The sequence below is a fragment of the Grammomys surdaster genome, unplaced genomic scaffold (genome assembly GCF_004785775.1).
Source record: "Grammomys surdaster isolate TR1022 unplaced genomic scaffold, NIH_TR_1.0 125953, whole genome shotgun sequence".
NCBI lineage: Eukaryota > Metazoa > Chordata > Mammalia > Rodentia > Muridae > Grammomys > Grammomys surdaster.
Window position 1 is genome coordinate 2,274,882 of NW_021620773.1, and position 23,812 is coordinate 2,298,693.

Genomic DNA, 23,812 nt, shown 5'->3' on the forward strand with positions numbered 1-23,812 from the left:
TTTTATATGAATTTGGTATATTTAATGTTAATATGGTCTATATAATACCATATATACCTAAGATTAGACATGTATGGAGCTATGAGTCTAAACTTTATATATTATGTAAATATTTGCAGGCTGGGGAGATGGCTCCTTTGGTAAAGGTCCTGCCATACAAACATGAGGAACTGAATTTGAATTTCCAGAATCCATGTAAAAAGCTGGGCATAGCAATGCACACTATGGGGGAGTATGGGAGTTGGTAGGATACATATTATATTTCTGAAGCTTATTTGTGAGCCAGACTAGTCAAATTGACAGGGTCAGGGAGAGGCCACTTTAAAAACAAACAAAAAAGAATGAGAACAACTGAGGAAAAACCAAGGTCTTCCTTAGGCCTACATAAAGACACTTGAGCACGGATGCCTGGGCACGCGCGCGCATACACACACACACACACACACACACACACACACACACACACACACACAGAGCAGAGCTAACAACATATAACTTCAGCACATGAAAAAGTGACCATAAATTTTTCTTTTTTTTTTTTTTTTTAACTTATTTGCCTTGATGGCAAGTTTACTTTGCCCTGCCCTGGAACTCATGATGGATGCCTGCATAGTCTTAAGGAAGAAGAGCTTCCTGGCTCTGGGCAAACACTGCCACCTCTCTGTTAACAGCTGGAGAGCTGAGCAAGGTCAGAACTGAGCCTGGTTCAAGCTTAACTCTGTAACAGGCCACACATGGCCTCCCAACCTGTGTACTGCAAGAAGACAATCTGCCATACCGTCTCCCCTCAAAAACCTGGTTGGAATTCAGAAGTATAAAGTATGGTTGCCCCAGTGTCTGGAGAGCGGGAGCGGGAGCGCGCTCGGTGAGGTGGGTCCTTCACACTACCAACTATAGAGGGAAACAATCGGCTTCACCCCTGAAGCAATGCCAAGTGTGTAGAAACTGCTCCAAAGAACAGCTCTGAAGGTGGCTGGCGTCCTCCTTCCTTTCAGGCTACTTCTTTCACCATAGGTAATAATTGATTGCAGCAGAGAAAGCAGCAAAACCTCCACAACCTATGGCCCTGGCCTTTACTCCAGCTCTGAAGCCAATGGCTCCGCCAGTGATACAGCCACTGATGACGCTGTTCTTCCAGTCCGACTTTTCCTGGTAAGATTCTACCAGACACTCAGTACATGAAACATGGTGCCCATAATGGCAAACTTTTTGGCATAGGACATTCCTCCCTGTCCCATGGCTTTCAGGACTTCTTTTGCAGTTGGTGTCTGGTAAGGGTCCTTGGGGTCAAAGCCTATGTTGGTATCAATGCCAGCAGTAAAGATGCCAAACACGCCTCCCAAGACAAACCCTCCCACACAGGCCAGCACAGCCTTGAAGGCTCAACTTTCCATTGCCCTCTCTGGCAGGACTCAGGATCCCGCCCAGGCTGCCAGGCTCCAGAAGCCGGGGCTGACACTTGTTGCTCACCAAGCAATGAAGAAGAAGGCTGCACTGCATAGGGAGCTTCTGCAGAACCAGCCGCCTCAGGAGCTGAACCCCCGGCCTGGGGGCGGCAGCCACCATGACAGTAGGGACTCTAGTCCATAAATGTTCTTTTGCATACAAAATGTGACTAATGAAACTCTTTTGACCTTTTCCATATTTTACTTCAGTACCACTGAGATGAAAAAAAAATCTTCCAATCCTGTTATCAGAAGCTTGGTTGATAAATATTTTGTTACTGTGCACATGAGATACCTTGCACACCAGAATCAGTCTGTAGCAACTAGCTCTGTTCCCTAAACTTATAAGGTCTAATATTTCAAGTTTTGTCAGTGCTATAGACTTACTGGGCCAAAGGTTCCAAATTTTGCTTCAAAAAGGAGCTGAGTTACAGTACAGACCACTTCTGAACAGTGCTGCTAGCTATTGTATTTAAGTGTGTTATACAAGTCTCAAAGCTGTTATTTTCCAAACTAGAATTCTCAGTGGTGCTAACCTTTCCCAGGCCTGTTCATGTATTTCTAACTGTGTCATGACTAGAAAAAATAACTACACACGTCCCAATGCTGTACCCTGCCTAATAATTTTTAAAGGAATTGGATACCTGCTAAGAAGCACATTCCCTACAGTACTTAATTTTCAAACCAGTCTTCTTTAAATGTTTGCTCTTGCTGGTTGTGTTCTTGTAAATCTTTGTAACTGCTGTCTGTCAACATTCTACAGAGGTACAAGTTGTAACAAAAGGTCCTGAGCAATGTTTTTTAAGTTTAATTTTACACTTATTTGCATGTGTATACATGCATCCACACAGGTAGGTCAGAGGACAACTTACAGAAGTTGGTTCTCTTCTATCACAGTTTCTAGGAATGAACTCTGACTGTCAGACTTGGTGGCAAGCACCCTTACTTAATGAGCCATCTCACTGGCCCCTTAAAAAGATTTTTTTATTACATATATTGTGTGTGTGTACACTGAGCATGTATGGAGGTCAGAAGACAACTTTCAGGAAGCAGTTCTCTCCTTCCTACGTGTGGGTTCCAGGAAAGGTGCTTTACTAGCTGAGCCATCTCATTAGCCACTGAGTGGTATTTTTGAGATAACAGAACATCACGCACAGGACAGCCAGAATTTAAGTAGAAGAATGGACTCCGAGACAACCTGACCTAAAATCCACTCCTTTTAAACCTCCTTGGTTAAAACTGACCATGAAGGATTTTTTTGGCACTAATTCACTGACATCAATCACACACTCCTACAGCATGGGAACTGATGAGACCAACAGGACAGAGCTCAGCCTAGCAGTGAGGGGCAGCTGGAATAAAACCACTGGATGGTTAGGCCGGGATGTTCTCAGAGTATTTTTCAGAAAAGGTAGGGAAGATGTCAGAATAAACTAAAGGTGCTGAGCATGCTGCTACCTGCCTATAATCTGGGTCTGAAGCAGAAGCTCGAGTTAGGGATAAGCCTAAGCCCCACACAGAAACCCTATTTCAAAGCCAATAACAAAAGGAACTGGAGCAGGATACTTACTCTGCTACATTGTATATAAATCCTTTAGACAATCATTAAGCTTTAAGAGTCTCATTTCTACCGGGTACTTCGAACCCCGAGGATGGCAAGTATTGTCTGGGTTCAGTCGAGCTTTGTGGAGCTTTGTGGATGCAGCGTGGGGGACTGGCAGAGCTGGGCACAGTGATGCATGTCTGTAAACCCAACACTTGCAAGGTCTAGGCAGATGGAGTTCCAAGCTAGCTTAGTCTACACAGCGAGTTCTAAACCAGCCATGGCATGGCTGCACAGTGAGGTGCCTCCTCAAAAGAAAAAAAAAGACAAAAGAAAAGTTGTTTTGGAGAAATGGTTCTTACACAGGGTTACCTGACACCCCAACTGTGGATACTACTTATACTGTATATCTGTTTCAAATACAGGCATATTCTACCATGAGACACGTATGAAAACAAAGAGTAAGGAGATGTAACTATCTTGGCAAGAATGAAGATATTCTAAAGAAACACTGGTTACCCTCCTTTTGGCTACGGAACTATTAAAGCAATGGTACCCAAGAGACTAGTATAGTAGCAACATCGTACAGCACTGAGACAGGCTCTTGTAAATCAGTGTTCTAGGGATGCTGCTGTATCTTTTTAAAATTTTATATTTTTAACATACACATATATATGCCAACATATATTTAACTCGTGTGGACACGTACGCACGTGCATGTTAAGATTAAGCTGGGTGGTTGGGCAGTGGTGGCGCACGCCTTTAACCTCAGCACTTAGGAGGCAGAGGCAGGTGGATTTCTGAGTTCGAGGCCAGCCTGGTCTACAGAGTGAGTTCTAGGACAGCCAGGGCTACACAGAGAAACCCTGTCTTGAAAAACAAAAAAAACAAACAAACAAAAAAGATTAAGCTGGGCATGTAGGCAGTGTGTGTGTGTGTGTGTGTGCACGTGCGTATGAGAGAGGGAGGGAGGGAGGGGGAGAGAGGGGGGGAAGAGAGGGAGGGAAGAAGGGATGGAGGCAGGGAGGAAGGAAGGGAGGGAGGGAGGGAAGGAGGGAGGGAGGGAGGGAGATATTAAGCCAGGCATGGTGGTGTATACATTTTAATCCCAGTACCCAGGAGGCAGAAGCAGGTGGATCTCTGAATTTGAGGCCAGCCTGGTCTACACAGTAAATTCCAGGACAATCAGAGCTACACAGAGAGAGACTCCGTCTCAAGAAAAAAAAAGGGGGGTGGGTATGGAGGAGATTATAATCATGTTGTTTCCCCCTTTCCTTCTTCAGCTCCTCCCACGTACACCCACCCCCGTATGCTCTCCTTCAATTCATGACCTTTTTCTTTTTAAAAGTTGTTATTAATTGATTGATTTTATGTGTATAAGTGTTTTGTTTGCTTGGATGTCTGTGTACTGCACACATGCCTGGTGACCACGGAAGAAGGTATTAGACACACTGGGACTAGAATTACAGAAGGCTATGAACCACTATTTAGTTCCTGGGAATTGAACCCAAGTGCTCTGCAAGAGCAGTCAGTGCTCTTAACCTTTGAGACATCTCTCCAGCCCCTAAGAACTCTTCTTTTAACGAGTGTTTGTGTGTGTGTGGGGGGGGCAGGGGTTATTTGTATGTGTGTGTTTTGAGGGCTGACCATTTGATATTAGATAACCAATTGCTGTACTCTTTCCTGAAGAATATTTACCCAACTCTCAACAGTGTTTAATTTTCTGTAGTTCTTTGTCTACAATTAAGGCCTCATGACCTTTCTCCCTTCCATATGAGTGTCAGCATGGCTACTGATGGTGTCCTTGTTCAGATTATGATGGTTACTCTTGAATATACTAACACTCATGTTGGAATCTATTCCTCATTACATCTATTAAGAAGTGAGACCAGGACTGGAGAGATGGCTCAGCAGCTCTGTTCTTCCAGAGGTCCTGAGATCAATTCCCAGCAACCACATGGTGGCTCATAACTATCTATAATGTGATCAGATGCCCTCCTTTGAGATGCAGATGTACATGCACACAGAGCACTCAGACATAAAATAAGTAAATCTTTAAAAAAAAAAAAAAGTGAGACCAGGTGGTCCCTGAGAGGTGATGTGGCCCTTGCACTAATGAATGGCTTAATAATATTCATGTAACCAATGGGTTAATGAGTTGTCTGCAACTGTCTGCTATAAGAGACAAGTCTGCCTATGACTCTGTGGTACTATGCTCTATAGGGCTCTGCCAACAGAAGGCTATCACCAGACTTTGAAGCAGAGCTTGGAACCAAAACAAACCTCTTAGCAGCATGGTGACACATACTTATATCCCAGCTACTGGGCAAGCTGAAGCAGAACAATCACTTAAAGCATTTTAGGAACAACTTGCGAAACCCAGTAAAACTGTATCTCAGAAAAAGAAAACTGGCATGGACAAAGTTCTTAGTCCGTTAGCTCTTTTTTTGGAAACTATGACCCTTTACCCTATGGCTCGTACCACTCTAGAACTTCAATTCATGTGAACAGCAGAGGCAAAGACAAAACAGTAAAGGATGTAGTATAGGAAATGTCCTTATGTACTTAAGTTAGAGCAAAACAGAAAATACCTATTGGATGATGGATAAAACTGACCACATGCTGGGCATGCTGGGCAGTGGTGGTGGCACAAACCTTTAATCCCAGCACTTGGGAGGCAGAGGCAGGTGAATTTCTGAGTTTGAGGCCAGACTGGTCTACAGAGTGAGTTCCAGGACAGCCAGGGCTACACAGAGAAACCCTGTCTCGAAAAACCAAAAAAACAAAAAACAAAAAAAAAAACAAAAACAAACAAAAAAAAAAACCAAAAACCTGACCACATTACAATTAAGGGAAAAAACAAAAACAAAACCTCTGAAGAAGGGCATTTCCCACCACAACCACTCACTTGTACTGTCAGTTCAAATGCTTTGACTACCTGACATACACCCAACATAGGGAATCTGAAACATTAACTTTTCCTTTTTCATATTCAAATTGTAACACATTAAATGAAGTCCATTTTAAAATACCACTTCTCAACAGTAGCACCCTGGCAAAAATCCAAACACACAAGAGTTATGGTTAAGGCTCTCATATAGATCAAACAAGCCTACAGGAGGGAACATAGATGCTTTTACCAGAATGACACATACTTTTCCATCTAGCAACCCCATAGTAGGATTAATTAGACCTAGAAGACTATGTTCCTCAAATAAAGAGCACATAGAAAATCTTCAGCCACAAGAACTTCCCGACAAGGAAAGTCTGCTACCCTCAAGGATGTGTTGATAACTATACACTGACTATATGGTGCACTGACTAGGAGTGATGAGGGGCAGGGACAGGCTGTGATCAAGGTTATACTCTTTCCTGTGGGCTGGCTACCAAAGTGTATTCCATCACCCATGCAACTGTGTCCTACACATGCTACCTACAGTGACTCAAGTCTCCAAATGCTAGGTCACAAGGTCTACACAGAGGCAGAAAGCCAGATACAATACTAATCATGATGCAGAATTCTGGTTTGGAAGAAATAGCTACTCGAGACAAACTAAAAATTTACAGACTGGCCACTGGGTGACAGCACGGCTTTTTATTTCATTTCTTAGACTATCTGTGCTAGAAATGGAGTAGGGAGAAAAGTAATCTTAGAGGTGAAAAGTCCTGACGCCCACAAGTTCCTCCACAAAGTTTGTAAGTGCACCAGGAGACAGCCGCAACAGAGGGTCCCATCTAGTGACAGGACACCAAGGAACAGCAACTCTGCAGTTCAAAAACTTCACAGCATTAAAAAAAAAAAAAACAAAAACAATCAAAAATGACCCAACCTCTGTCTTCAACAGGGACAAACCCTCACAGAGCTATGAGGACACCTAGGAGGTCTTCGTTTCCAAAGACCTTAATTAAGACCTGGCCTACACCTGAGGGCAACTTTAACCCACCAGGTGTACTGCATAACTAACATTCTAAGGGAAGCAACACCATCAAGAGCCTTAATGCCGTAAATGTCACAGAGTCACTGAGCCTATATGGATGACAATGAACCGGTAAGGCTGTCCCAAGATGGAAAGTCCAAAGATGAACACTAAAGATTAAAGTACAAAGAGTTAAACCTCAGAAATCTGGAACCAGAGTTCTTTCCACCATGGTCAGAAACCCCGATAAGGCTACCTTGGAAACAAAGCACATTCCACAGTAAGCAAACAGCCCACACTAAGGTCACTTGGTTCCTGTTCAGTCCCTGCAGTGCTCTGGGTCACATACCACAAGCCTAGTTTTTTCTGGTTGTTCTTTTTGTTTTTCCCCTGAACGCAACCCTAGCATCTTCACCAATTACCCTTTCCTCTATGGTATAAGAAGGCACCACTGACAGGCCTAAGCCACAGCTTTGGCTGAAAGTTGCTGGAAGTCTTTATATGTCCTTCACAGGATGTGAGATATGGCTTTCATTATACAGTGGCCAAAGAGAGCCCCATCCCTGTAGCTGGCAGGTGGAGCAGAAACAAAGTGAGCTTTAATAAGCAGCCATGATGGCTGCTTTGGATGAAATTCAGCTGCTCACAGTATCTGTCTGCAGAGGTAAGGCAGTTGAACAAGGTATATCTGGGTTTGCTGGTTCACCAGACCAAAGCATCCACATCAGGGAATAGGTGGCTACATCAATCACATGACAGCATCCTTGTAGGGCAGCATAGCAAGATAGCCCTACCACAGTCTTACTAATGCTGGCAGTGTACACTTTGTACAAAAGAGAAAGAGAAACTTGGGCCACAGCTGCTGGGAGGCCCTCACAAGAAGGCCTATGGAAGCAGAACTCACACTTTGTTGGACGTGTCCCAGCATATTCACACCAAGTCATTTAAACTGTGTAGCCACTGACTTCCCAAAACATAACCCTGAAGAGCTGACAAAGAAGCTACAGCAGACTGGCTCCAGACCCTGAGTGCATGACATACACTCTGTGGTACCAGGCCCCTCAAAGAAACCCTTAACTATGCCAGAAGCATTTCAGAGCACACTCTGAGACAGAACACAAAGCAAGAAGTCTGCCCTTAACTGCCTGTAATTTCCCTCAGAATACTACTTGGGAATTGGATCTTTTTATTTTAAGTTGAACTTCTGTGTTCAAATAATCCTCTTGCTTCAGTCTTCTCCATCTATAGCTGGGAACAAAAGGTGTACCCAGGTAGAGGAAGGGCCCTTTTCTCTAGTAGTATAGGTCCCTACCACCATTATAAAATTCTCTGAGACAGGAAATTTGTGAAGACACCACTTGATAGCAGGTAGTACAGTGCCAGGTGCAGGTAGAGGCAAGAATGCCCCAGCAGGCAGGGAAGATCTTTGTTTCTCCAGGTGTCCTCTTCCTTAGAAATAGGAAAGGTTTTACTATTCTTAACATCTTCTAAAATTTGAACTACTAAAAGCACATATCAAATAATTAGCAAGAAGGCTGTGGGTTATGTGTGTAGCTTAGTGGTAGAGCATTTACCTAGCATGTCTCAGGCCCAGAGGTCAATTCCCAGCACTACAAGATAATAAATATATAAAAGAAAATAAAAAATATTAGAAATAATTAGCAAGATGGAATGTTAAAATGGCTCAGTGGGTAAAGGCGCTTGCCACAGAAACCCGACAACAAAGTTTGATTCCTGGAATGCATATAAAAGTGGAAGAAGAAAACTGATTCTACAGAGAACTATCTTTGGAGAAGTGTGGCATACACAATAATATATAAAATTTAAAATATGATTAACACAAAAAGAAAAACAAAAAAACCTTGCTATTAACAGGTACTTTAAAACCACTTTTGCTAAAAAGCACCAATTCCTCATCAGGGACCACACGGTAACTAAAAGCAGACAAAAGCCTGGCATTCCTGGGCTCTTTCTGCTTGTCTTCTTTGTCTTAAGGCTCTGGGTCCCTCACCTGTTTAATTCTGAGTGTAGATATGTTGAGTCCTCAAGGAGTCTGTCTACAAGCTGATAGTAGCTGTTTCATGTGCCTTCAAGGCTGCAGGCACATAGGAACTGAGCTATCTTACTGTCAGCTTCGACAATGTCCTGCTCCATCCCACAGAGGCATCCTCAGTCTCCAGTTGTCCTGAACCCCACAGATAGATCACCCCTTAGCAGGAATACTCATCTCAGAATAACTCTGAGCCTGTCTTCTCACCACCTTACAGAACCAGAACTAAGATAATGGTCAGCCAGACCACAGGGGACCAAGACTATTAAATTATGCATACCTCTTGCCCCTACCTAACTTGGTTTACACATAAGGCTCAGGTCAGTGCCCTAAGACGGGCTTAAATGCCTACTTTCATCTCCCCTAACGGTCGTTTTGATAATACTCCTTTCATGTCCTCTCTTACTTCTGTTTGAACCTCCCACCCCAGACAGAGTTGCTCTGTATAGCCCTGGATGTCCTGGAACTGGCTCTGTAGACCAAGCTGGCCTCAAACTAGACACCTGCTTGTCTCTGCCTCCTGAGTGCAGGGATTAAAAGATCAAAGGCATATGCCACCATGCCTAGCTTTTGCTTTCTTAAGGGCTAAGTGGCTGGAACCTAGAGCTGGGCCTCTGGGCTACGACTCTGATTACAGGCATACCTAGGATAAAGAAAAGCCTAGACATTAAAGAGTGAAGCTAGGAGTATCTGAAAGATTGGGGTACAACAGCTGGCAAGCTGCTACACGTCCCAGGTATAAGTGAAGGCCAGAATTGAGAGACTCTTGCAGCTAGATTCAGTGCCATACAAAACATCTGCAGGAATGACAAACACCTGCACAGGCATCCTCAAAGAGTAATGAAAAGAATGACAGAGCCGACTCTGAACTGGTCTGTTCAGAAGGAAACGTTCAGAAGGAAATGATGTTGGTTGGAGGAGCCTCTGGTTAGTGACTGTACCTCTAGCCCCAGATGGCTCTACCACAGGGCTAACCAAGTCTGTGGCCAAGGAAAGAGTCACTTACCTATGCCCTCTTCTCAGCAGGTCAACCAGAAGTAGAAACTGAAGTATTTGAAGCCAGGTACATAAAAAAATGCAGATATGGAGTGAAGAGACAGTGACCATGGCCACTTATCGTCTCCCTGCTTCTAGAGCTCCACTTCCCAGCTCTCGCTCCAAACTCTAGGCCCATCAGAGACCTGAAACACACATACGTATTTCTTTCACTGAACAAATACTACACATCAGCTCATGAACACATTCCCCTAATTTCCTAAAAACCTTTTCAAAAGTGTTTGGGACTTTCTGTGTATGTACTGTATCAACGTCAAAGAGTTTTCACCCATAAAAAACATTAACTACCCAAATCAGGAATTAACTGGTTGGGGACACGCTCAAGTAATCGCTGTCAAATGAACTAAGCACTTTCTTTCTTTTTCAAATTATTTTTACTTATGTTTATTAGTATTTTTCTTGCCCATGTATCTATGTAAAGCTGTCAGAAGCCCTGGAACTGGAGTTACAAACAGGTGTGCGCTGCCATGTGGTTCCAGAGGACTCAAGTCCTCTGGAAGAACAGCCGTGCTTTTACCCAATAAGCCATCTCTCCAGCACTGCGCTTTCTTTCAACATAGAATCTTGCATACCTGCTTAAAAGACTGAATATCTGAGGCTTTCTATTGCTATGACAAACACCATGACCAAAAGTAACTTAGGGAAGAAAGGGTTTATTTCATCTTGCACTTCCAGGTAAGAAAGAGTCTACCACCAAGGAGGTCAGGGCAGGGATGCAGAGGGCAAGAACTGAAGCAGAAGCCATGGAGGAACACTGCTTACTGGCTTGCTTTTTTATACCATTAAGGACCACCTGCCTAAGGGTGGCATAATACACCACTTGGACTTGCCTACATCAATCATTAATTAAAAAATAAAAAGCTACAAGTCAATTTTATGGAGGCATTTTTCTCAATTAAGAATTCCTCTTCATGGGAGCTGAGAGATGGCACAGAGATTGGAAGCACTGCCTGCTCTTCCAGAAGACCGGGGTTCAATTCACAGCACCCTCATGACAACTTACAACTGTCTGTAACTCCGATATCTGACACCCTCACACAGACACACATGCAGGCAAAATACCAACACACAATAAATAAATATATTATTTGGAAAAAAAAAATCCCTCTTCTGGGGGCTGGAGAGATAGCTCCACAGTTAAGAGCACTGGGGCTCTTTCAAAGGACCTGGGTTCAACTCCCAGCACTCATGGCAGCTCACAACTGTCTATAATTCTAGTGCCAGGAGGATCTGATGCCCTCACATAGACATACATGCAAGCAGAACACGAATGTACATAAAGTAAGTAAATAATTTTCAAAAATTATTTTGAAGAAGAAAAACAAGAGTCCCTCTTCTGGGGCTAGAGAGATGGCTCAGTGATTAAGAACACTTCTAGAGGACCTGGGTTCAATTCCATTCAGGCACAAGCAGCTTACAACTGAAACTGTTATAACTCCAGTTTCAGGGGATCCAACATTCCCTAAGAGACATACTTGTAGGCAAAACACCGATGAACATTAAAAATAAATAAAACTTTAAAAAAACCTCCTTTTCCCAAGATATATCTAGGTTTGTGTAAATTGACGAAAACCAACCAGCACACTGAGACTTTGAAACTTCTTAAAAATTCACAAAATATTTTAACGTATACTAGGTCTTTTCATGAAAATAAGTCACATTAAAAAGTCTATATAAAAGTTTATATAGATTACAGAAATAACGCCTTCATGGACATGCCACTAAAACCCTCAGGGTGTAGAGCCAAACTTCGGTCTTAATTCTGCATAGCATAGACTTGATTCATGCCTTGCAACTATGCTTATTCACAGCACTTTTTTTAAAAAACCAAACTAAAACTTCCCTAGTCTTATTAATTTTATCACCACGATATAAAGGGGGGAAAATCTTCCTACAAAGTCACAAGAATGTACTTGCCATGGCTGACTGGTTCTACGAAGCCAGAAGGCAGAAGTGTCTTTTTAAAAACTGCACTTAATCTTACCCTAATTAACTTCAAAACAAATGACTTCCCTTTTTACAAACACGAGAACAGCGACAGCTCCTCCTGAGGCTCGGAGCTGCAGGGACTTGAAAAGACGCGCTGGAGCCTCGTGAGAACCTCCAGATACAGAGCAAGGACCCGCAGCCATCCCAGAAGAGGCGAGTGGGTCGCACCAAAAAGGACAAAAGGAACAAAAAATGACGGCAGGTACTGCGACCGTGAAGACGCTGCGGAGCCAAGGCGTGAGTTAAGTTTCGTTAAGCCTCCGCGGTCAGACCCAGAAGCATACGCTGCAGCCAGGCACCAAGAAGCGTGACACCGACCCGTGTCACCGCCGCGGAGCCTACCGGCGCCCCTTCCTGGACACGCGCGCCCACCGGCACCGGCTTAGGGGCGCCACGACGTGGCGGGAGCCGGGCACCTGACGAAGGATCCCACGGGGCGTCCCGCTGCCGCTCCCCTCCGCGGCCTGGGCCCGCCGGCAGCGCGAGGCGCAGCTGTCAGAGGCCCGGCCGGGCGCACTCACGGGACGCAGCAGCCTCCGCCCGGCCCGCCGCGCACGGACAATGGCGCGGTCCCCGACCCCTGCGCGGCGCCGGCCGTCGAAGACGCCACTGAAGCGTCCCGCGCGCACTCACCTGAGGCGCCGGCTCCGCGCTGCGCAGCGCGGGCCCGCGGGCTGCGGACAGCGCGACGGGCGCGCCCATTCATTAGCCGCTTTGTCTGCCCCCGCCGCCCCTCCCGCCGACCCAGCCCCGCCGCCCGCGACGCCGCCGGACGCTGCGCCCCTCCCAGGGCCCCGCGCGGGTCGGGGGCGGGGCCCGGGGCGGGGCTGGCACGCGCAAGCGCAGTCCATGCGCACCTGCCCCGCCTTGGAAGGGGTGCCCAGAGGACGGCTGGATGGGCCGGGGCTAGGCAATGGGGTGGAGCCGCAAAGACCACGCAGGCGCAGTTTCCCCTCGCCCCATCTCCGGAGGTCAGGTTACTCCGGCGCAGTCTCACACACGAGGTCTGGTCGCCGGCCTCCTCCGTCAAACCACGCAAGCGCGGTCCGGCGCACCTGCCCTGTCAGGGGTTCGTCCGAGGACTACGCAGGCGCAGTCGCCGTGGCGGTTGTTTGGAACTGCTGCGCGTTTGGGAGCGCGCGTCCGCCGTGGTTTCTTCTTAGGGTTTGGCCGTTAGGGTGGTCCTGCGCTCTCCCAACGGCTAGCCGCGGAGCTTCCGGGCTTGTGGTCAAGGCAGGCACCCTCAGAGGAGCGTGCGCGCAACCTCTTTCAGTAGCCCATGGGTGGAGGCTAGATGCAGCAGGTGCTAGCTGCGCAGGCCCTGGGGCCATATTTGGGTAAAAGAAATAAGGAGCTTAACATAGAACGCCCTAATTCAAATGCCCGTGCGGACCAAGTAATTTCTACAGGTGGAATGTGTCCCAGAGGTCCTTCTCTGATGACACTTTAGACTACAACTTGTTCTAATACGCGGAAGTTCTGTCCCACGCCCATCTCCTGTTTTGCACGTTTGGGAGTTTTCTTCTGTGATTGAGGAATTTGGGAGGCGGGGTGTGTGTGGGGGGATGTGCAGGGAAGGCGGCTAGTGGTTGATGTCACGGGTTGAGACACCTTGCTTACCCTGATTCACCACCACTAGTCAATGGACATGGTTTGAGGTTGTGTGTCTAAAGTTTAAGGGAAGGTGGTTGGGCTGATGGAACCTTTGGTCGTCATTAGTGTGGAACCCTGAGCCTGTCTATGTCTATCTTCTGCCTTCTCTGCCTTCCATTCAGGGAAACTGATGTTTGTGGTTGAAGGTGGTGGTTCCGTATCAGGCTCGATGGGGAACACCAGACAGGCCTGGGTGGAAGTTCTCAGCTAGCAGGCTCCTGTAGGGTACAGAAGTTTCTTCCCAGTAATCTTCCTCTTCGTACACATCACCCTACACCTCAGGGGAAAGAGAACAGGGATTCATCTAGCTTCATGAAGAATTTCCGAAGCCCCAGGAGAACTGTTCAGACATGGGTTCTTAAGATGTAGAGCTAAGGGGTAGGGGCTGGAACAAGTAAGTAGACTAGCTAGGAGAGAGTATGAGCTTTTAGCCTAGGATGTCTCGCCCAGCCGGAGGTCTCGACTGGCTTGTTTGTGTCGGTTTATACTGAAGCACCTGCATAAACTCTTCACTTGGAGAGGGCCCTTCAGGGCCAAGCTGAGCACCCTCAGTGCTCTCAGCCCGGCCCAAGCTGTGCAGGGGAAGAAAGAAAACGGGAAGTAGAAGACAATGAGGCTGTTTGCCTGGTGTGCAAGGAGCAGGTTTCTCTTTCTGGGACTTGCATAGTGACAAGATGTCCAGGGGGTTTGGAGGATTCGGAAACATTTGCATGTCCGGGACCATGTAAAAGACAACCACCATCACAGACAAAAAATGGTAACACTTGAAGTCCTACCTGGCTCTTATTTGCTGTTTAGAGTAAAGCGGTGGGTCTAGCAATGGAGAGGTGGATGCTACAGGCAGTGTGTCAGCCCTTCCAGAGGGACTGTCCCTGAGAAGGGAGAGAGCAGGCAGTACATCTGACTGTATTCATAACTGATTTCCAAGAAGATTGAAACCTCAGGACAGGTGTTTGTCTACTATATGATCAAGGGCAGAAGTCTAGTCCTTGTTTCTAAGTATGAAGGAGCCCCTACCCACCCAGCCACCCACCCAAGGATAATCAGGAAGAAGGCACAAAGGCCTTCACACTCTGCTCCAATACGGTTGGCTGTTTTGAGCCCTGGGATTTTGGAGCTACAGCAGTGTCACTAAGCAGTCTATGAGTATATCAGTGGCTTTTGGGTGTTGCACACGGGTGCTGTGTTAGTTGCTCTTCTCAGTGCTTTGATCAAGACTCGGACAAAACCATGGCAAGAAAAATTTATTCTTAAGGTACTGTCCACCATGTCAGGGAAGGTGTGGCAAGGATGGAGAAGCAGCTGGTCACTTTGTATCTGAAGTAAGAAGAGAGCTGGCTTCCTTTTTACATAGTCTGAGACCTAACCCTGGGAATGCTGCCCCCTCCTTCAGGAAGTTCTTCTTACTCAATTAGCCTAAACGTGATAATCCCTCACTGGTGTGCCCAGAGGTTATTGTAAATTACTTCTGGAGGCTTGTGTCATTGGCAATTGTAGATCCTGTCAAGTCGACAGCACTAACCATCACAGGTTAATTTAACAGGCAGATGCAGGTACCAATCAAAAGGTGTGCATTGAATTCTGGCCTGGATACTGGCCTTTGTTGGGTAGGGATTTCTAGTTCACTCACTCTCTGACCCAGTCCTGCTGAGATTCAGTGAGGCCTCTATTTCCCATCTGAGAAATGAAACAGCTCCCTGACTTGATTGTACACCAACCCTGTACAGATAGGCAACCAGAGATGAGCCTCACAGATGATCAAACCATGTAAATGTCCAGTTTTTCTAAATGAAGGGATGAGAAGCCCAGATAACAGGAAGGAGTGCATGTATTCCCATTGGAGAGGGTCTTGGGCTAGGCATTTCCAGGTTCTTGGCCTCTCATTCAAGAGTGAAATGAGGCAGGAGACCTCTTTCAGAGGTCCTAAGATCAATTCCCAGTAACCACATGGTGACTCACAACCATCTAAAATGTGATAGGATGCCCTCTTCTGGCATGTGGTGTACATGCAGATAGAACACTCATACATAAAATACTTAAGACTGAACTAAAAAACTATTCAAAGGATAGAACAATTTAGAACACATTACAGGAGAATAGTGGACCACGTGAGTGAAGATGCTCATTTAAAAATACGTGTTGATTGCTTGCATGTATGTATGTATGTATGTATGTGCACCACCTGTATGCAGTGCTCATCAAAGCCAGAAGAAGACCTCCATCCCTTAGAACTGGAATTGCAGAAGGTTGTGAACTACCATGTGGATACCAAAAATCAAAATTATAGCCGAGCGGTGGTGGCACATGCCTTTAATCCCAGCACTTGGGAGGCAGAGGCAGGCGGATTTCTGAGTTCGAGGCCAGCCTGGTCTACAGAGTGAGTTCCAGGACAGCCAAGGCTACAAAGAGAAACCTCGAAAAACCAAAAAAAAAAAAAAAAAAAAAAAAAAAGGAAAAGAAAAGAAAGAAAGAAAATCAAAATTATGTCCTTTGCAAGACCAGCGAGTGCTCTTAACTTCCAAGCTCTCTCTCCAGCCATAGGGCTTCTTTTTATGGAGCTGAAGAGAAGGAGTTTGGTCAGTAGCGTTCTGTAGCATGGTTCTTTATCTTGACAGACTGAGTCACAAACTTTAATGCTACGCATATTCTTTTCTCATAGTGCATCTGGTTTTGATCATACACACCCAATTTTTCATAGACATTAGATGGTAAATAGATTTCTCCTTTAAAGCTCATTTAGGGGGGACAGTTTTCTTTGTTGTGCATGTACACACAAACCAGTCAAGGTTAGATCAATCCTCTACTTCTGCTCCTGTTGAGAATATGACAAGTTTGATGGTCCTTTAAGAGGAAGAGAAACCTACTCTATTGTTCAGAGTGGAGTGTGTTTGTAGCTGGGTACAAATAACAGTCCTGCCTTTAATCCCAGCACTTGGGAGGCAGAGGCAGGTGGATTTCTGAGTTCGAGGCCAGCCTGGTCTACAGAGTGAGTTCCAGGACAGCCAGGGCTACACAGAGAAACCCTGTCTCGAAAACCAAACCAAACCAAAACAAATAACAGTCCTGGGTTGCTAACAAGTTGCTAGATACCAAGCTCAGAGAGGTGTAGGGGTGTGTCTGTGTGTGTGTTCACATACGAGCACATGTGTGTGCTTACTATATACGGGTGAGAGTCCTAAGCTAGCAAATGCATTATAGAAGAGGTATGTTCATAGTCTAAACAAAATAGAGTCTCAGGTTGCTCATCTAGTCCTTCTGGTCTAGAGGGACCAGATGCCTGTCTCATTGGATTGTGGCTGGGTTTGGAGCCCCTTTCTGGGGACAGGCGGCAAGGTATGTATGCAGTTAATGGGGAATGTTTCGACAACTACTGGAGTGATGTAGAGACAGTGATGTGGAGACAGTGAGAGACCGTCCACAGAGACCTCTGGGAGACCATAGGTGATAAAATGGGCACTGCTTGCTGCAGAAGTACCTTGGGGGAAGGTTGGAGATGGGTGCTTAGAGAGGCTGATGAGTGCAGGTGGGATGAGAGCTTTCCTGTCAGAGTAAGGGACAGGCTACGGATGATAACAGCAGTGAGGAGCGGCAGGAAAGTTCTGTATGCCAACCCTTTGCTCTCATGGGTGGAATGCAAATAATCTCTCCTAGCTGGAGCTTACCTGTTTAGACCCGTGTCGAGTCCTGTGTGGAGCAAACACTTCCAGCTTTGGTTAAGGTCCCATTTATCAACATTTCCTTGTGAGATCGTGTTTTTGATATTCAGTTTAAGAAGCTTTTGCTTGATTCTAGATCCCAGAGACTTTCTACTACTACTATCTACTATTATGATTGATTCATACTGAAATCCTTTGTACTAGGTGGTGGGTGCACACCTTTAATCCTAGAGTTTGGGGGGAAGAGGCAGGTGGACCTCTGAGTTAGAGGCCAGCCTGATCTACAGAGCAAGTTCTAGGACAGAGAAATCCTGTCTTCAAAAAGCAAATAAGGGATCCTAGAACTCAGTGAATGCTACACATGGCTGTGTGCATTCCTACAGCGAGAGGCAAGGGGAGCCAGGAGACTCCTCCAGGAACTCCTGGGCCAGCTAACCTGGAGCGTGCAGTAGAGCAACAGAAACAGCAAGGGCGAGCGGAACAAGTTGTAAGGCAAGAACAAACTATAGAAAGTTGCCCTCTGACCATCACACATATATGCAAAATAAAGAAAAACTTTAAAGTCATTCGTGTCTTGAGAACTTGCTGAGATCACTTATTAGTTCTATGAAGTTTTTTAAACGATTTATTTTTTTGTGTGTGTCTGAGTCTGTGTTTGCACATGTGTGTGGTTTCCCTGGAAGCAAGAAAAGGGTGTTGGGTTCCCAACTGCTTGTTACAAGCATTGTAAGTTCCCTGACTTGTGTGCTGGGAATCGAACTCCGTTCCTCTGGAAGAACAGCAAACACTCTTAACTGCTGAAAAGAAGGACATGACTGATCCTAGTTATAACAGAGGAGAGGGCTTTACTGTAGATATTTTAGAGAATACAGCCAGAGGCATCTGGAGGACAGACTGAACCAGGCCCTGAGAGGAGAGAGAGGAGACCAAGAGTGCAGGTGAGAACCAAGAGAGGACCAAAAATGCAAGAGCGAGTGGCTGAGTTATATAGGAGAAAAGAGAAGTTGGGGGAAGGGAAGGGAAGCTTAGGGGCTGGAGAGGTTTAGTGTAGGGGGCAGGGTATGTCAGCAGCCAGGATGACTCTAGCTGGTACTTGTGAGTGGGGACTAAGGGAGCCTGGAGGTTAGTAAAGATAGCTACGGTTAACCTAGAGGTTAGCTAAGACCTTGATATGCTAAGAGGCAACACAGGCCTAGGTTAATGGAGGAGCCAGAGTTCTTTTTGTGCCCCAGATAAAGGAAGTGACTCCTTTTAGCAAGTAAGAATTATCTTAAGTCCCTGAGGGAATGCTAGCTTTTGTCTAAATGGCTGTCTTTGGGAGGGAATTTCTAAAGACCTAACACAGAGTCATCTCTCCAGCCCTTCGATTATGAGGGTTTTGTTGATGCTGGTGGTAGTGGCTTTTCTGTTTGTTTTTTGTGGCGCGCAGCCTCGCCGATAAGGAGAACGCCACACTCAGGATTCTTCTGACAGCAATTTATTGTACAGCTCTTTTAGATGGCAGTGAGGCGAGGGACCCCAAGCCCCAAAAACCTGTGGCTTATATAGAGCCTTAGGAGACGTGTCACACACTCATTGGCTCTTATGATATCACCAAATTAGCATACTGGTTTTCGGGCCTTGCGCAGGCGTACATTCAAGCAAGGCTCTCAAGAAGAACCAGGAAGCAGGAAACCGGCTCCATGTTGCAATGGTGAACTCGGCTCCTAACAGTTTTTGAAATAGGATTTCTCTGTGTAGCCCTGGCTGTCCTGGAACTCTGTGGACCAAGCTGGTCTTGAACTAAGAGCTCTGCCTGCCTCTGCCTCCTGAATCTAAAAGTGTGAGCTACCACACCCAGCTCAAGTCTTTCTGTTTCAGCTCCCTATGCATGAAGTGTGTTTGTTTGATTGATTTAATGCTGGGAATTGAGTCAGGGTCTTGCACACTAAGCAAGCATATACTGCACCACTGAGTTATACTGGCAACCGGAGACATTTTAAGGAATTGACCTATGCTAGCATGGAGACCTAGTGAGTCGAAGATCCAGTGAGGGAGGCAAAGAGGCTGGAGGCTACGGAAGGAGTGGAGTAAAGTTCTAGTCCAAAGGCCATCTGCTATACAACCAGAAGGAGCTGGTGTTGCAGAATAAGTTTTGCAACCTTCCTTAGTTCCTGCCTTTGGCTGTGTTCAGGCCTACAGCGGATTGGCTGAGGTCTTCCCACATTATGGAGGACATCCTGCTTTACTCAAAGCTCACTGATGTAAGTGTAACTCTCATTCAGAAACATACTGAACGATGTATGGTGACCCAATGTCTTAGTTACTATTCTGTTGCTGTGAGGAGACACTATGACTGAAGCAACTCATAGAAAAGACAGCCTTTAATTGAGGGCATGCTTATAGTATCAGAGGGGTTAGTTAGTCCATCATTATCGTGGCGGGGAGCATGGTGTCAGGCAGGCAAGCACGGTGCTGGAGAAATAGCTGAAAGCTTTAATCCTGATCAGTAGGCAGCATGTGGAGATGGGGGTGGGGTGTGTGAAGGGTATGGGTGGGGGTGCGATGTGGGGGTGGGGGGAGAGAAGATTGGGGACCGAGAGAACAGCCTGAGAGTGAGGGTGGGTGCACTCAAGACACATACAAAGCATAGACTGAGTGGGCCTGGTCTGGGCTTTCAAAACCTCAAACCCCATTCCCAGTGACACTCCTCCAAGCCTATACCTCCTAATCCTTTCCAAACACTTCCCCAACTGGGGACTAAGCATGCAAATTTAGAAGCCCATGGGAAACATTCTCATTCAAACCACCACACCCAGGTACATTGATACCTACTAGCCATAATTTCCTTTTGATTCACAACCTCTGGTTGCTCCAGAATTTGACTTCCTATGTCTCCCCTGTATCAGTACTATACTCAGTCTCCTTTTCTTGACTGAATGTTATCAATTTTATTGATCACTTTTAAGAACCAACTTTTTGTTTCATTGATTTTTTTCTCTCATTTTCAATTCCATTGATTTCTACTGTATATTATTTCCTTTCAATTGTTTTGGGTTTATTTTGCTCATCTTGGTCCAGGCTTTCAAGATGAAAGCTGGAATCCTGCACGATTGCTTTGAGGTACTGTTTCTTTTCATTTTGAGACATATTCTTGCTATGCAACCCTACATAATCTGGAACTCACTATGTACACCAGGCTGGTATTGAACTTGGAACAATGTCTGGGATTACAGACATACATAATTAAGCCTCATGTTTCTTTTTTTTTTTTTTTTTTGGTTTTTCAAGACAGGGTTTCTCTGTGTAGCTCTGGCTGTCCTGGAACTCACTCTGTAGACCAGGCTGGCCTCGAACTCAGAAATCCGCCTGCCTTTGCCTCCCAAGTACTGGGATTAAAGGCGTGGCCACCACTGCCCAGCTGTTTCTTTTTTTTCTAAGGTATGTATTTACCATCTAGATTTCCCCATGGCCAGAGTTTTTGATACGTTGTATCTTTTTCACTCAATTCAGTAGATTTCAATTTCCTAATGCTACTTTTTTTTTATTTTGGTTTTAAATTTCAGGTTGTAGAGAGATGATGGCTCCTGGTTAAGAACACTTGTTGCTCTTACAGAGGACCTGAGTATAGTTCCCAGCACCCACATAGTGTCTCACAAACATAGCTCCAGTTCCAAGGGATCTGACCCTCCCTTTTCTGACCACCACAGGCACTACATTTGGTATACACACATGCATTCAGGCAAAACACTCATACACATAAACTATAAATTAAATATAATATTTAAAAATTTTAGTTTTAATGTTAATATGTGGGTAAGTACATGTGAGTTGAGCTGTCTAAGGCGATCAATAGAGGATTTTCTAGAAATGGAGTTTCAGGCAGTTGTGAACCATCTGACCTAACACAGTTGTGAACCATCTGACATGGGTGTTGGAAAGCACACTCAGGTTCCCGTAAGAGCAGTACACTCCCTTAACTACTGAGCCATCCCTTCAGCCCTTATTAGGAAATGAGATCTCACTAAATAAACCAGGCTAGCCTTGAAATCTCAAGTCTCCTGATTTCTGCCTCCAAAATTCTGGGATTACAGTCATGCACCACCACACCAGGCTTTTGGCATGTTTTTGAGTCATGTGTTTTATTATTGGTTTTTTTGAAACAGTGTCTATGTAGCCTTAGTTGTCCTGGAACTTGCTCTGTAGACCAGGCTGGCTTCAGAGAGATCTGCCTGCCTCTGCCTCCCAAGTGCTGAGATTAAAGGAGTGAGCCACCACCATACTCACTTGTCCTGTCCTTTTCTTTTTTTTAGTGAGCTTTCTTTTTCTCCCCCCCCCTTCTCCCTCTTACTCCGGCCCCACTCGCTCAGGCCCAAAGGTTTTTATTTATTTATTATATGTAAGTAGACTGTAGCTGTCTTCAGACATCCCATAAGAGGACAGCAGATCTCATTACAGATGATTGTGAGCCACCATGTTGTTGCTGGGATTTGAACTCAGGACCTCTGGAAGAGCAGTCAGTCAGTGTTCTTAACCACTGAGCCATCTCACCTGCCCATGTTCTTTTCTTTTTTTACTGTTTGCATTTATGGTTTTTTTTTTTTTTTTTTTTTTTTTTGGTTTTTCAAGACAGGGTTTCTCTGAGTAGCCCTGGCTGTCCTGGAACTCACTCTGTAGACCAGGCTAGCCTCGAACTCTCGAACTCAGAAATCCGCCTGTCTCTGCCTCCCAAGTGCTGGGATTAAAGGCGTGCGCCACCACCGCCCGGCACATTTATGGTTTTTTAAATGTCTCTTTATTTTTAGCCTGTGTAATGGCTATTCCTGGTTGTCAACCTGACTATATCTGGAATGAACTACAATCCAGAATTGGAAAGCTCACCTGTGATCCTGGTCTTGAGGCTGAGAGACACAAATTTCTGACCTGGATCTTGGCATGGAGATCTTGTGCACAGTGGCTATGAATCCCAAGAGACTAAGGCAAGATCTCTGAGTTCAAGGTCAGTCTGGGACAAAACAAGTCCCAGATCTAGGCATAGTGGTACACACTTTTAATCTGGGCCACAGCTTCTGCTAGAGACTTATATAAGGACATTGGAAGAAGGAAGATTCGCTCCTCTTCCCCTGCTTGCACTTATTTGCCAGCACATCTTTTGGGTCTACCAGCCTTGTGGGACTGAGCAACTACTAGATCCTTGGACTAGTTCTTGGACTAGTTCTTGGACTAGATCTTGGACTAATTCTTGAGGAGTTGGACTACTGACTGTAAGTCATTATAACAAGTTCTCTTACTATAGAGAGACTCTCCATAAGTTCTGTGACTCTAGAGAACCCTGATGAACACAGCCTGTCTGTATCATGTTTGGAGTAAACTTGTAGACATCTTGTAGTTGAGTTTATTTGTTCACTTTGACAACCTGTGGTTCTTTATATCCAGTTTACATTTAAAGTAATTTGTTTTGTTTTTCGAGACAGGGTTTCTCTGAGTAGCCCTGGCTGTTCTGAAACTCTGTAGACCAGGCTGACCTCAAACTCAGAGATCCACCTGCCTCGGCCTCCCAAGTGCCAGGGTTAAAGGTGTGTACTACCGCTGTCCAGCTAGAGTAATTTTTGGTGCATTAGGTTTTAGTTTTGCCATTTTGCTTTTTTGTTCTCTTTCTTCCTCATTTCACTTCTCTTTTCTTGGCTTCCTGTGGGATACTTGAACATTGTTTAGAATTCCATTTTGATTTGTTTATAATTTTATTAGACTAGTATTTGTGTAAGTATTAGTGTCAGTGGTTTTCTGGGCATCACAATAAATATGAATATATTGTATGTCTGTTTCTATTGACATTTAACATTAAGAGTGAAGTACAGAAACTTTATTTCAGTTGCCCCCTTACCCTACCCACTAAAACCTATGAATGATTTTGTTTTGTTTTGAGACAGGCTTTCTCTGTGTAGCCCTGGCTGTCTGAGAACTCGGATCTATAGACCAGGCTGGCCTTAAACTCAGAGAGCTCTACCTGCTTCTGCCTCCTGACTACTGGGATTAAAGCATTTGCCACCTTAGGGAAAACCTATATATATTTTTAAAAATTTTCCTATGTGTACATTTAGTAACATATCAAACAGTGCTAATTTGTTGCTTCAACAATTCAGCATGGGTTTAAGAAACACAGTGAGGGTGTCCTCTTTCACTCACCTCTCTTGTCATTGTCACACTGTTATATTTTCCTTGCTGAAGTGGTCTTCTGTTATCATTATATTCCTCCTTGAGTTTCCTTCAGCTAGTCTTCCTGTGTGTGACACATGTGTACTCATGCATGGGCTTGCGTATACATGCACGGGCTTGCACACACATGCGTGTACACACACACACACACACACACACACACACAGGGTCATGTTGTTAGGGTCCGAGAATAGCTGAAGGAAGACTCCAGACTCAAATAGTATACAAAGGCAAAGAGTGGTTTATTCTGCAGAAATTACCAGCATACAAGGATCACCCATTCATCAAAATGATGATAACCTGAGGGG

General features: G+C 45.2%; 1 protein-coding gene and 1 pseudogene across 1 annotated transcript in view; both read right to left on the reverse strand.

The window, feature by feature from the left end:
- Zbed4 (zinc finger BED-type containing 4) overlaps positions 1-10,136 on the reverse strand; it is a 34,325-nt gene extending 24,189 nt beyond the window's left edge. Inside the window, exon 1 of the mRNA XM_028753673.1 lies at positions 9,962-10,136. The gene's annotated coding sequence lies outside the window, so the exon portion shown is untranslated. The remainder of the gene's footprint in view (positions 1-9,961) is intronic.
- LOC114609358 lies at positions 1,006-12,143 on the reverse strand (annotated as a pseudogene).
- Positions 12,144-23,812: the final 11,669 nt, after the last annotated feature.